This window comes from Rousettus aegyptiacus, unplaced genomic scaffold (assembly GCF_014176215.1).
Source record: "Rousettus aegyptiacus isolate mRouAeg1 unplaced genomic scaffold, mRouAeg1.p scaffold_m13_p_8, whole genome shotgun sequence".
Lineage (NCBI taxonomy): Eukaryota > Metazoa > Chordata > Mammalia > Chiroptera > Pteropodidae > Rousettus > Rousettus aegyptiacus.
Genome location: NW_023416311.1, coordinates 48968133 through 48983748, shown reverse-complemented (window position 1 = coordinate 48983748; position 15616 = coordinate 48968133). Strand labels below are relative to the sequence as shown.

The window sequence follows — 15616 nt, the reverse complement described above, 5'->3', positions numbered from 1 at the left end:
ACCCTGTATCTTCACAGAGAAAGAGTATGGTATAGAGTGTGTGGTTTTAGTCCAGTACATTTAGCTTGCAATCCTAGCTCTCTCCATGGTGTTGGGGCAGAGAATAATTAATATTTGGTCGACTCTCATTAGTTTTAGTTCTTTTCCTCCACTACATCCACTTTATCCACTTTTATTATTTTCAGTGTTAAGACAAAGTCTTATAGAGGCCTATATAGTACAAATAACCATGATGGCATTGTGATTTTACCACATTCAGAATAAAAACTCAAAGGCATGACCAATGCAGATTTCATTTTCACTGTGTTGTTAATATTAGCAAGAAGAAGTACCACTTTTCCAATTTCTGTTTTGCTTTGTAATCATAAAAATTTACTTAGTATTTGAGATTTTAGCCATATCTCTAACAAAGTCATGATAATAGCCTACTTCTTAAGATTATTATGATACTTTCACTGTCTTCTCTGAGACTACTAAATAAGCAATTTTTATGTGCATTATTATGCTTTGCATCCACAGGCCAGATGCCCTACAGAGTATTCTCTGCTTAATCTAAGTTTAAGGTAGTAGGACATGGTTCCATGGTGTAGTGGTTAGCACATCTGCTTTATATGCAGAAGGTCCTGGGTTCATGCCTCAGTGGGGCCATGGTTCATGGTCTATAGCCATGTCACTCTGAACAAGCCCGATGTCCGAACCTGGGAGCTAAGCAGGGTTGGGCCTGGTTAGTACTTGGATGGGAGACCATCTAGGAAGACCAGGTGCTGTAGGCATAAAAAATAAAAATTAAAAAAAAAAAAAGATTAAGGTAGTAAATATCACACTGTATGTTGCCAATCTAGAATCACTTAGAGCCATCCATTATTTACAGCAAACACACAGAAAGACATCCACTCCATGTGAGATTCTGAGCAGAGCTCTCATCAGCTCGAGTTGCCTTGAAGGATACTCCCTGAAGCAAAGCCTGGAGCTCACATGCACAGAAGGGAAAGCACATCAGAATCCTGAAAGGCAGTAAAGACTGTTGTAAGAACATTTTAATTTCTTTAAATTAGTGTTTAAATCTTTCATGATAATGTTCAAAATCCAGGCTTTAAAGATAACGTCTAGGTCAAAGTTCATTGCAAATAATCTTATCCTTATCAAAAGTGGCCATCCAAAGAAAAGAGGTAATAGAAATTGAATAAAAAATACAGATTAGAATAATTTCTATTGCAGTTAGACCTTTAAACTAAGGTATTTTATTACTGATAAATTATTTTTAATGCCTATACTTATTTTGGGGAACAATTACTGTGGTTTTACATTTTAGGATTTTCTCTATTGCCATCTGTATATTGAATCTTTAAAAACAAAAATATGATGGCACACAGTTCCTGTTATTTACAGTGTAGTTTTTATTACAATATGTTATTTAATGGCAACCTGTCATGAAAAATTATCTTTTCCTCCCCCCCCCCACCCACCTTCTTTAAGCAAAGTCAAATAAACCTGGAGGTTTTAATAACCAGAAGAAGAATTTAGTCAATTATTGGAATCAATCCCACATTTTATGTCAGGAAAATGTTGTTCATTAAAGAGACATTTTATTCCTTCTTCATTTATCTGGTTTTAGTTTCCTAAGTAATTAATAGCCCCACACTATTTTGAAGGTCTTATAATAACCCCTTCTTAATCAATTACCCTCTTTATATGTAGTTATCTATATTATTTTGGAGCTTTTCTTTCACGTTGGAAAATGTTATAGGATCTAGTACATAAATGTTCTATGAGTAACCTGGATTAATGTTCACATCTACTTGAGCAATAGCTGGTTATCATGTGAAAATTTCAGATTTTCTCTAACCAATCAAATTCTGTGAGTTTGTGACTAGTCTCATTCAAAATATAAATTTCAAGTGCATTTTAAGCCACGTGATTTATATGTTTATTGGTCTATATCTCAGCTCTGGCATGGTGTAAGACAGCAAAACACTTTACAAAAGCTACATAATTAACTAAATGACTGCAACCAATTTGTTATTATGGAGTTCATGTGTTCAATGTCTAGTCTTTATAGGACTGTTACGTTTCTATAAACATAGCGGTCATGTAAACATGAGGATGCACCATTATCAGAATTTGATTATCTTATTACCTCATAATTTTAACTAATCATAAATTATAATATTTAATAACTATTAATACATTTAGTTGTTAAATAAAGTCATACTCTTTAAAGCAATCTGAGGAAGAGAAAAGTTTGCTTTCTGTATTAGAAAGAGCAGGAGACAGAGAGAGAGAGAATAAGATATAGCTACATCTCCTTCTTTTCATTACTTAACATCATAACACAAACATTGAACTGAGATCCAGAAAGGATAGAGTTACTTTTCTTTCAGACTTTATCTGTGTATGTGATGTGACTGAGCACACATGGACCTATAAAGCTAGTCTTTCTCTGTGGAGAAATATGTTTATTTATTTCAGCATTTCTGATAGTATGTCATAAGTATTTGTCAGGTATTAAATATAAGTGGCCTGCCAAAAATTAGTGTACCTCATTTGACTTCTTTTAATAAATTAGTATGGGCCTTTTCGAGGGGAAAAGAGTATGCATAAGAATGAGAACTAGATCAACACTCACAGGGAAAGAGAGAGAGAATAAGTAACTGTACAAATCATTTTCATTGAAACTGGGTATAATATTTATTTCAGCATTTCTGATAGTATGTCATAAGTATTTGTCAGGTATTAAATATAAGTGGCAATAGAATTTAAAAGTTATCATAGTGATGTAATCGTATATTTCATCTATAAATATTTTGAATGAATGATGCAATTAAAACATTTATGGGCAAAAAACCCAGAATGGCCAATACAACATTGAAGTAGAAGAACAAAATTGAACAACTGACACTACACAACTTCAAGACTTATTATAAAGCTACAGTAATTAAGACAGTGTGGTACTAGTGAAAGAATAAACAAATAGATCAGTGAAACAGAAAAGAGCCAGAATTTAGGTCAAAAAAATATAGTCAGCTGATCTTTGACAAAGAAGCAAAGGCAAAGCAATGGAACAAAGATAGTCTTTTCAACAAATGGTGCTGAAGCAACTAGACAACCACATGAATCTAGACACAGACCTGATGATCCTCACAAAAATTAACTCAAAGTAGATCTAAATGAAAAATACAGTCTATGATATAAAATCCTACAAGATAACATGGGAGAAAGCCTAGATGACCTAGGTATGATGATGATTTTTTAGACACGATACCAAAGGCATAATCCATGAAAAAAAAGAATTGATAAGCTGGACTTCATTTAAATTTTTAAAAACTTATTTTCTGCAAAAGACGATTTCCAGAGATGAGAGAACAAGCCACAGAATTGGGAGAAAACATTTGAAAAAGACACATCTGATAAAGGTCTGTTCCAAAATATACAAGAAACTCTTAAAACTCAACAATAAGAAAAGAAAAAACCTGATTAAAAAATGGGGCAAAGACCTTAACTAACACTACTATAGACTGAATATTTGAGTTCCTCTGAAATTCATATGTTGAAACCTACTTGCCAGTGTGATGACATTTGGAGATGGGGATTTCAGGAGGTAATTAGGTCATGAGAGTGGAGCCTCATGGGATAGTGCCTTTATCAAAGAGTTCCGAGAGAATTCTGTCCCCTATTCTACCTTGTCAAGACAGAGCAGGAAGATATTTCTATGAATCAGGAAAAGGACTGTCACCAGACGCCAAATCTTCTGGTGCTTTGATCTTAGACTTCCCTGCATCCAGAGTTTGAAAAATAAATATTTGTTTTTTAAGCAACCCAGGTACTGTTCCTGTTACAGGTTGAACGCCCATGCTCTTCACAACAATGCCATACTGCCACTCGATCTCAAGTAAGTGTCTTATGGTGAGACACATTTGGAATCATTTCTAAAATCCAGCAGATGTTTAGAGTCTCATTTTTCTCTTGGGACAAAACCCCTGTGTAGCAGAATACATTATTCAGCACTACTTTTATATTTACCTCATGTTTTCTCAGTTAGCTTAGTTTTCTAAGGAAAACTTTTTCCTTCATCTTAGTCTTACAAAAGGGTACAACTAATCAGTATTTGATAAAAGATGTAACAAGAGAGTTGCAGTCATTCATTTTGAACTAAAGTTGGATATGCTATAAATTACTAGAGTTTGATATACTATAAATTTTCTAGTGAAAGTAATATCAAAATTACTACAATTTTATGATTATAGTTCTCCCGAGTCTGTATAACATAGTATATTAATCATGTTTGGGTTTAGCAGTTGTTAAACATTTTTTTTTTATATTTGAATTTAAACATAATTATGTAAACACTTTTATCATGGCATCAAGCCCATAAAGGCTACATAACAATATAGAAAACATATATACTAATAATGGAAACACAGAACACATTCTGTGTAAATTTTATATTATACCTATTGAAAATAGATAAGATTATGAATAAGTACTTTAGAACTTTAGAACTTCTTTGTAAACACAAGAGAAAGTATACATGATCTAGAGTTTGGTGATGATTTTTAGACACAACAGAGCATAATTGATGGTAGAAACAATTGGTAAATTGTACCTTATTAATGTCATTTTTATATTTTCACTTCCAGTTGATGAATGAAAACTTTCTTTAATTATTTATATATTCTCTAATTTTCCTCAGCATTAATTTTTATTAATTAGATAAACATTAGGTGAAAACTAAAGAAATGTCAGTAAAGCATGGCCTTTATACTTATTGATATTGGTTCATTAATTGTGATGAATGTACCATTATAATGTAATATATTAATAGAGGAGACTGGATGTTGGGTACGTTGGAACTCTATATTATTTTTGCTATTTTTCTGTATATCTAAAACTATTTTAAACTTAAAAGTTTATAGAAATAAGGAAATTGTCATTAGAGTAATTGGATTGGGGTAAAGTTTTTAAAGCTATTATTATCATACTTGTATAATTCAGAATGACTTTAATATTATAGTTTGGAAAGTAGTTATAAATTACATTATTATTAATCCTTGTTCTTAAAATATAGTGAATTTGTGTATAAAGAAATATTTTATAGCACTAATCTATGTCGATATTAAATGTCAAATAATCTTACCTCATTAGACTGAAGTAGTAAAAAAAGCCTAATAAAAATTTACAGATGTACTGAGAATAATTTACGAACCAGGAGAATTTGGATCAATATTATCTAAACATTGTCTAAAGGAAACACATTTATTATCCTATTAATACGAAAAGCTAAATGACTATTAAGCTGTTTTTTTCTATTTTGTTTTTAAGTATAACTTCAATCCTTATATTATGAATTATTTACAAGTCATCTAAGATAATATATTTGCTAAATTTAATAAAAATATACAAAACTGTTTTGGGGGATGTATAGTTTTCTGTGGCTGCAGTAACAAATTGCCACAAACTTGGTGGTTTAAAACAATAGAACTTATTCTCTCAGTTCTGAAGACTGGAAGTTCAACAGTAGTTTCAAGAGCAGAAACCAAGATATCAGTAGGACTAATACTCTTTTTTCTGAAGGTATAGCAGATAGTTCGTTTCTTGGCTCTTCCGGCTTTGGGTGGTTATAAGCATTCCTTTATTTCTGGTGCAGTCACTCTGATCTGTGTATGTCTAATCTTCCCATGCTTCTCTCTTACAAGGATACTTGCTATTGGATTTAGGGCCCATCCAGATTATCCAGGATGATTTCCCTTTGTCAAGATCCTTAATCACATCTGTAAAGACCCTTTCTCCTTATAATGTAAAATTTAAGGTTGCAGGGATAGGGTCTGATATCTTTGAGCGGTCATTATTCACCCTATACAGAGGATGAAGAGGACTATTTTTATTCTACATAATTATTTAACAAAATGAAGATGGACTAGAGGTCCTCTCAAGTGTTAAACAGTGAAAATTAAGGTTTGTATGATTTCTCAGGGGTTATTTAGAAAATCTAGCATTGTGTTTTGAATTTTAACCTTACTGCTTATAACAAATATATGCTTGCATTATGTTTCAATGAATGACTTTCAGGCTATCATATGGATAGTCAAAGAAAGACTATCCATATAGTCAAATAAAGACTACTGATATGAAATCATTCTCATTTACCTTTATGTGTTCCTGTGTTTTTGTGTAACATTGTTTGCTAGTATGACTCATTGAACTCTGGATAAATAAATGTAAGGGCACGGATAAAATAAGAAAACTTAGGAAGAAGAACTTTCAAATGCAATTTAGTTTAGCTTTTTTAGGTACCCACTTTAAGGAGCCATACCTCTGGGGTATCTACTAACTCAATAAAAACATCTAAGGATCTGAATGATAAGTCCATCTCTGACTTTATGGTCCTAGGCAGTCCACAGTCAGGGCTAGTGAGAAAGTATGTGAATGTGTAGATTTGGTGAGGAATGGAGAAGGTGAAATGGAGAGATGGGAGGCTCTGCTCTTACAAATAAATAGGATTTATTTATGTCAGATACATAATTAAATTGTAGACGATGATTAACAGCACAAAAAGAGACCTTAGGGCTTTTCTAATCAATTTCCTTTATTTTATCAATAAGGAAATGACTCCAGCAAAATGAATACTTACGTAATATCACCTAAATAAGTAGTAATAGGGGAAAAATTAAAACCTTGTTTTATGCTATTTTTATTCTACAGAAATAGGAAATGATTCAGAGAGACTGTATCATTTGCCTTAGATATTACAACTAGTAAGCAACAAAGCCAGAACAATCCAGATTTTCTGTAAAAAACACTACTGAGGCATGTCAAGAAAACTTTCTATATCTTTACCCTGTTCCACTACTCTTAGATATATTTAGTGATACTTTTTCTTTTATCAGTGACTCATTATATTCTGTTTGTTTGATTATTAATTTTCCTTTCAAGACTTGACTTTTTTGGTTTATTTATTTCCTCAGCATTTGGGCGATATTTAGGTTCTTTCTCTCTTCATGCATATACATGTATATGTTTGCATACATGTACTTTTAGGTACATTAATAATGATTAAGATCCTCAAAGAATAATCATTGAGAACTTATGATGCTTATGAGGTGTTAATGTTAAAAAAATGAAGAAAAGAAAAAAGCATGAATTAGATGGCTATTTGGGCTGGTTTACATATATATATAGTACTAGTTTTCTTTTGCTACCATAAAACATTACCACAAATATAGTGGCTTAAAATAAAACACATTTATTATCTTACACTTCTATTGGCCAGAACCTTGACAAGAGTCTCCTTGGTCTAAAATCAAGGTGTAAGCAGGATTATGCTCCTTTCTGGATGCTCTAGAGGAGAATCCATTTCCTTGCCTCTTTCAGCTTCTAGAACCTACCACATTTCTTGGCTGCTCTGTCACTTCCATTTTCAAACCCAGCAATGACCAGATATCTTTCTCATATCACATCCCTTTGATGCTGACTCTTTTGCTTCTAGTTTTACTTTTAAGGACTCTGTGATTCCATTGGGCCAAACTTATCTAAAATAATTTTCCCATTTTAGGATCAGTTGATTAGCAACTTTAAACCTCCTTTGTCATGTAACCTAACATATTCATAGGTTCGATGCATTTTTGTCATGGACATTGTTGGGGCCATTAGTTCTCTCAGCACACCAATCATGCTTCGATTTCCTGGAAATTCCTCTTACTAACAATAATTGTCATTTATAGTGATGCATGAAAGCATCAATAAAATGTTGAGAATCTATCATGCTAATGATTACTTCCAAAATGCTATGGCAGCTTTTATAGGCTGACAATATATATCTCTCATAGTTTACATGAGAGAACTCATTCTCTTATAATGATGAATTTAAAAAGTGTTATCTTAAATTTTTGGATAAAAATAAGTTCTCTGCAATGTATCACAATATTCAAGGAAATATTTATAAATTTATATCATCAAATATTTTATCCACTATAATTAAAAAAAATTAGATTTAATGTTTTACTAATTTGACATTGATTTTTTTTTTAGACAAGGAGTAAGACTACTAATAAGGTGTATATCTTGATCTATAAATACATTCACCAATACTTCATGCTTCATGATCATATTTGATAGGCATAATTCATAATTTACTTTTATTATCAATCATCAATCTACCCTTTTTACTTTAACTTATGGTTTCTTGTTATTATGAATACCACTTAAATACTTGATCTTATTTCAAGATCATTTGTATTAAGTCTAAAATGGTTTGATATCTTGAAGGATATATATTTGTCTCATTAAATCGTGACATTCAAATGTGCACATAAGTTATAAAAATCAACATTTAAAAATAATTTTAATTTAAAAATAAGCTAATGCTTTTATTTTTAAATGTAACTGCTGCATAGCTTAACAGGTGAAATATTCTCAAATTTTTTTCTTTTTTTAATGTATTGCTATTAGTACAGTTCTTAAATTGATTTTTCAGAGCTTTAAACTACTTTTGTTCCCGATTCTTGCCTATTACCTAATAAATATTTTAAATCTAAAATGTAGTTTATTACAAAGTAGATGTAGTGAGTTGTAAGATATTGTTTATCATCAAATATCTCATTGCAATATTCTTATAGAAAAAATATGAACATTGATGTATGTCAGCATATCATTGTTATTTTAATTCACACTTTGCTGATTCACACCTATTAAATCAGAGCGAGACCATTCAATGAATTACTTCTATTAATAGCATCCATTATATGATTCAGGCAAAAGAAATGATTAAAATATCTCCATAAACCACATAATTTGTATGTACAATTCTTGCTAAGTGGAGCATGTCAAAATTATTTTTCTTCCATAAACTAAGCAAAGTATGAAGTATCCTTAATCTTTAGTAGCTAATGTTAGCAAAGAAACCACCTTTCATAAAGAATCTCACTTTTTTAATTCTCAGATTATAATCTTAAAAACATGGCTACTGCCAATTAAAACTTTTTTTTGTAATCAGAGTATTTGAAAACTTATTCTTAACTTTAAAAAAATTAATCATAATGATTAGAACTTTGATAAATGATGTATGAAGACTGTACCAGCTCATGAAGTACAATTTATCTTAAATTAAAATGCTTCCTTATTTGACAAGACAATACAACGTTCTATGTTATGCCATGAATTATATGAGTATACTTGTCAGTATAAATTTTCTGGCAATGGTAATAAAGAATTCTATCATTCATTATACTGCTGGAGAAAATCATCATTTCTTATTCATACTAGTGCAGCATTTCCATTACTTCTTACAAAAGCCTTGGCAATGCTTCAAAAAGAGTGTTATTACAAAATATTCTATTACAGCATGGTAAATATATGCCTTTCTTTTCTATTATGTTCACAACTCTCCGAAGGGGACTTTACTTTGATTATGCTGATCTACTGTCAAGTGAGAAAAACTGACTTTCAGATTTTGCCTTACTGAAAGAATGAATGGCTTTTTTTTTTTTTTTTTTTTTTCCTGGAAGGCCTCTCATATGCCAGATTGCATTGTCGTATTGCAAGCCTTATTACTGACATCTCTTTGATTTTACTTTAGCGCTTAAATGTTAAGCTTCTTTGGAAAGTCATTAACTGCCTAGATGTACAGTAACATATTTAGAAGTCAAAGATAATAATTAACATATATTAAATATTTTAATAAAAATAAAAATCTGAAACTCATTTCTTTTTAATTACCAAAAAGAGTCATAAAAGTAACTTTATTTATTGAAAAGTTTATGTTCTCTGCTGCTAACGGTAGTAATGATGAGTACTGCTCAGCAAATGCTTAACAGTGCTCACAAAACATACAGTATCTATGAATGTTAGAATAATATGATTTAAAGGTTTTACTAAACTTCATTAAAAATCTTATTAATGAAAGCCAAGATCACAAAAAGTTCTTTGTCCATAGCAATCATTACTGATGACTGCTGTAAAGTGCATTTATGTTAATAGCATAAAGTCTTATTTTGTTTTATCACTGAATTTTTGTGAATTTATCAAAATACACAAAACATTATAACAAAAAAGGCAATGATTTTGTTTGTATATTAGAAAGGGGGAAAGGTGACCAAATGTAAGCAAAGATTAAGAAAGTACTTGAGTATGTGTACCTTTTAAGAATCTTAAAATCTGTGACATATGATTTCTCAATTATATATTGATCATCTACTTCATAGTATGTACAGGAGATAAAATGAAAACTAAGATATTTAATAGGCTCTAGTAGCTACTATTTAGTTTTTCTCCTCTTAGAGTTTTCATTCTCAACTCAACTTCCTTTATTTCCATGTCTTCCTCTTTTTCACTCTGATTAAATTTTCCTTGATTTTCAAGATAATCTTTAGTAATTTGATTCCCCTTCCCCATCATTCAGTTTTTTAGACATCTATACATATTGGTTGTCCAAGATGGGGAATATGAGTAGCTCTTCTTGCTACTCTACACCAGTAAAACCAAATACTGTACCACATTTTCTCGTTTGACAGTCTTCAGTCTTGAGTCATATCTATCAACTTTCTCCATTCTCCCTCTTAAATTATTAACTCCATATTTCTTTGACAACTATTTAATCCTCTTACTTCCTATTTTAAAAAAATGAAATTACATAATTTATTGCATATACAGAAAAGCAAGACCAATATTGTATCACCTCCCTGCATCCCTAGTCCCACAGAATGACATCAAATCTTATGGGCCAAATGACAGATGGCATGGTGAGAAATGGGTCATTTTACCATTGAGTAGTCAGTTTTAGATTACAGCCAAACAGTTTCATATCCAAAATAAGGATAAGACTGAAAGGGAAGGGAGGCAGAATTGAAATATCCTTGTGGCAACCAAACACAAGATAAAGAGCCTCTGCAAGATATAAAAGTGATTTGTACATTGCTCCCACCATCTTCTAAGGATGATCACAGGACATTACATCAAGACTTTGACCAAACCATCGTTAAGCCTACCTATATCTGGCTTATATGGGGATGTGCAAGGTATCTAGAGCTCCACAATGGATCTATCTTCCTATGCTTACATAGCCATTACTATTCTTTATTTTAAAATTTCAGTCAAAGATAAAGTCAAAGAGGCTAGGCTTTAATTATTTCTTTCTATACCTAGTACTGTTTCTCTAATGATTCCCATAACTAAAAATTCTGATTTTAAAATATTCTTCTTGTTGACCCTAGGGCTAGCTATATTGAAATCAAATCTAAGAATAGAATTAATCTGATCAAAATTTATTTAATAGTTTTGCATTGCTTTTGGAATAAAGTAAAACATCCATAATTTTTTAAGGATTTCAGTATCACCCCAAACTATTTTTATAATTGTTTCTAAACAAGTATATCAATCTGATTGATTCACCATTTCCTGAGGATTCATTGTAACTTGGCACTTTTATTCATACCACTTTGCAAGCCATTTTACATGTTGGTATTTTCTCCAATAACAAATATCCACAACAAATGTTTCCTTCTTCATCACTCTTTCTTTGAAAATTAGACAGGCTGAGCAAGCTCTCAGGAATTCCAAGGCCCAGGGCATAAAGCTGAGAGTTGCTGCAGTTTTAGGGGGAAGTAGATCTGCAATCACAGAAATTTATGAGAAACTTTAGCTAATCTCAGGGGTGACCCAAGATCTGTGGGGTTACCGATAGTCTTGACAACAACAACTAAAGGACTTCTAGGTAGTCCAAGGAGTTCCTAAAGGATGTTTTACATGTGTTTCCAAGACGCATCAGTTACCTGGCAGTATCCAATTGTTTAAAACATTTACTTTAGCCTTATAGTATATTACTACTCCAATTAATAGGCATTGCTTGATTTATGAAGCACTGAGTCATTTCAGCTACACTCTGTGGCTAAAATTTCGTTTGTTAGGTACTTCTGTTTGTTTATTGTTGAACTCAGGAAATATTGCCTGACATTGCCCATACTTTCACTAGGTGTCATATAATTTTCAAGTCACTATGGCTAACAGCACTGGTAATGGATTTGTTCTTGGTAGTGTCTACCAAAATTTTGAAGTCAATTTGCGTTGCTATAGAATTGAAAAAAACAAAACAAAACAAAAACAAAGTCTTTTTTTTTTTTCTTTAGTGTTGCCATTGACCTACATGGATACAGTAATATGGCTGCTTTTATGAAGTTACAAGTTAGTGCCAGGAGGGAAGACATTTTTCTTTTTGTTCACTGCTATATTTACAGCATGTAGAAAAGGGTCTGGTATATATTAGGCACACTTTTTGAGTAAATTAATTAATGTCTTACCTAATGTTAGTGTAGTAGCCCCTTCACATTTTGCTCATAGCCCTCTTTCTCTCCTTAGATTCAGATATTAATCCATGTTGACAGGGGTGAGAGGCAGAGGAGAACAGGGTGTGCCAATACATAAATTTAAGTGATAACATATCAACATTTAAGCTGTAAAATTTACCACCCTAAAAATTAAAATGCAGAAAGTAGACCTCTCTTTTTATGAAATAAAGTTTCTTTCTGGAAATTCCACCCTTGAGCAAGTAAATTAATCACAAGTAGTCTGTCACACCAATTGGCCAGATGTGTCACATGTGTCTGAATTCCAGTGGTGGTGACTAGTGGGTGGAAGCCAAATCTGCTGCTTCTCAACCACATTCAATATTTATTTATTGCTATACTTGGTGTCTCTGCTACTTTTATATTTAAACAAAGAAAGAAAGAAAACTGTCTTTGTGAGGAAAGATTCAAACTATTCCATAAATTATCTTATTATAAATGAAATAATGCATTATGTGAGCTTTAGGGATCATTGTAACCTCTAAAATTTTCTACATGAGGAAATATAGCCCCAGAAAGGATTTATTTCTCCAGGGGTACATCACTGGGAAATAATATGATCAAGTTTCTAAATTTCAACTTATTCTATTTGTAGTTTTTACTATTTCCCCTCAAATTTTTGAAACTTGTCTACAGCCATGCCACCCTGAACAAGCCTGATCCCACCTGACCTCAGAAGCTAAGCAGGATCAGGCCTGGTTAGTAGTACTTGGATGGGAGACCACCTAGGAAGATCAGGTGCTGTAGGCATAAAAAATAAAAAGTAAGGGATTGTAAACTGACAAGGTCCTTGCAATCTGTGAGATCAAAGAAGGGTTTCCTCACCTAAAAAAAAAAAAAAAATTCTTGAGACTTTATAAAACATGTAAACAATAAAGAAGTCTTATTTAATAAAGAATAGCAATTGGTAAATTTATGTTATTGATAGATATCTAAAAATTAACTTAAAGGAAAAGTTTAGGAGAATATGAATTCCATGTACTGAGAGAACGATAATATAAAATGCTACTTCAGAAGCTTAGTTTTTCTCTCAAATATTTCCATCTCCATGACTTTTGTTAAAGTTGACTTTAAAAATTATGGAAATGGGAAACAAATAGGAGTTGCCCGGGATTAGAGACTTGGTGGAGAGGAGATAGATCTAGGTGTGGCTATAAAAAGACAATAGAAGAAATGGTAGTGAGGGAACTGCTCTATATCTTGACCGTAATGTAAAACATTGATAATGTACTGTAATCTTGCAAGATTTGCCATTATTGGAATCTGGGAAAGGATACATGAACTCTCTTATTTTTTTACAACTTCATGTTGATCTGCAATTATCTCAAAATAAAATTTAAAACTTAAAAATGTAAATAATTAAACTCAGTAGCAATTTAGTTTTGTCAGTTTGAGGACATGTTGTAATAGAAATAACTAAAAATAGTGTTCGGAGTATTAAAATTACTATGTGTTCAAAATGGGGAAAATATTGAATTTATGGAGGTCAAGATAGTTTATAGTGAAATATACTTTATTTGTTGGAGTAGTATAGTATATTATAATAGGAAGCCTGATATTCTTAGGAGTAGTTTGGGATTTTCTGTTTTTATTTTTTATTACCTATAATATTAATGTAAATCTTGTAATTCTCATGCTAATCTTTCTGTATCATTTTTTGGGTCAGTGTATATTTCAGTTGCTTTAGTGTGCATATAAGTAGCTATATTATGTACATATTTTTTATTCTGTTCTAAATCTGGGGCAAGAAAAATGAAGAAATTATGCTAATATTTCTATGATATATCTATGTTGTTATTTAATTCTTAATACTAAAAAGATCACTCCTTGCATACTTGTAACATGATTTTACCATATTACATGTAACATCCTTTAGGTCTGAATGACTCCTTCTGTGAAATGTGGGTTTGGGTAGGGATGGGTGATCTCTATTATCCCTTCTTAATCTACATGCTATCACTCTCTAAGTTAGATTCTTATATAAATTCTCAAATGCATTAGGCTTCTGGAATAGATTGGAAGCTGCCAAAGTCCACCAAAGAGACAAGTGTCACACATATGTATGTTGTAAGAAATACTCTTGGATGAGATTTAGTCGGAAAGACTGGGAGACACATTTTTAAAACCTCTCCCATACCAAAATGTTGTAATTATCTGAATTATAGGTTATCTATGATAGATGGGCAGCAATTACTGTGCTTTACAACATGATATTTATACTTTCACAGGGAATTAGGAAGCACATCCCAGAATTGCATGGTTAAGCCTTCTGTTTATTTATGTCTATGTTTATTTTCTATATCCAAATATAAAAGAAGTATTACTGTTTTACCATGTTTTGTTTTTAAGAATGAACATTTTTATCATTGTATGCAGAGGGAAAAGAACCCTAGACATATCTTCATCCAGAATCCAAAAATAATTGTTTTCTGATGAAAAACAGAAGCACATGTAAAGGAAGGAAATGCACCATCAAGTTTGAAAAAGAAGTTCCCATTCACATTCCTTAAGAGTAAAGTTCCTTTGCCTCCTAGTTCACTGAAAATGATTTTGAAGATCTGCTCAGTCTCTGGCCACTTCAGATTGGGTCTTTTTCATGTCAAGTACTTATCTCCTGAAATGACTACTTTTTCTCTTTTTCTTTCTTTTTTCCTTTTTTCGGTGTGTCTCACGTTTAAAGTACTTCGAGCTTTTAGAAAACTTCATATACTTTAATGACCCTAATTATGTGCTTCCTGGTTCAACCACTTTAAGACTAACAAGACAGAATAAAGCTTCTTCCTCATGTTTAGATATTGATTTTTTTTCTGCCAAGAATGCTATTTATTCCCAGATATGCCACCCTTAGAATAACTTCCTCCCTAGACAATGATAATCTACAAGGCATAGAGATCAATATCAATTATCTCAATTCAGAAGTGAATAATAAATCACTAAACCTTAAAATATAAACAAAGCGGAGGAACCTGTCTAAGCCTTTAAAAAGGTAATAAAAATATTGAAGGAAGTGTGACTGGAAAATATAAGGAAGTTCTTTTTTTACTCAAAACAAATTTTTTCTTGATTAATTATTTTTATGTATTTACGTATTCAGTTCTGTAGATGATCACAAATGTTTAAAAAGGCAAGATAGCTACAGTCATGGAAATGTCATAGTTTACTGGTTGGTAAGTGAACATTGATATTTTTAAATGACTTAGAATGGCAAACATGGTGATATCATTAAGCATATTAAACAAAGGGATTAACTTCTTGTTTTATTTTGTCTATAAACCACATTATTA

General features: G+C 31.7%; 1 non-coding gene and 2 pseudogenes across 1 annotated transcript; all 3 read left to right on the top strand.

Annotated features, from left to right (window-relative positions):
* Positions 1–575: 575 nt before the first annotated feature.
* TRNAI-UAU lies at positions 576–648 on the top strand. Its single transcript has one exon. It is a non-coding gene; the product is annotated as a tRNA-Ile (tRNA).
* A 9-nt stretch (positions 649–657) lies between these two features.
* LOC118606970 lies at positions 658–773 on the top strand (annotated as a pseudogene).
* A 12187-nt stretch (positions 774–12960) lies between these two features.
* LOC118607350 lies at positions 12961–13082 on the top strand (annotated as a pseudogene).
* Positions 13083–15616: the final 2534 nt, after the last annotated feature.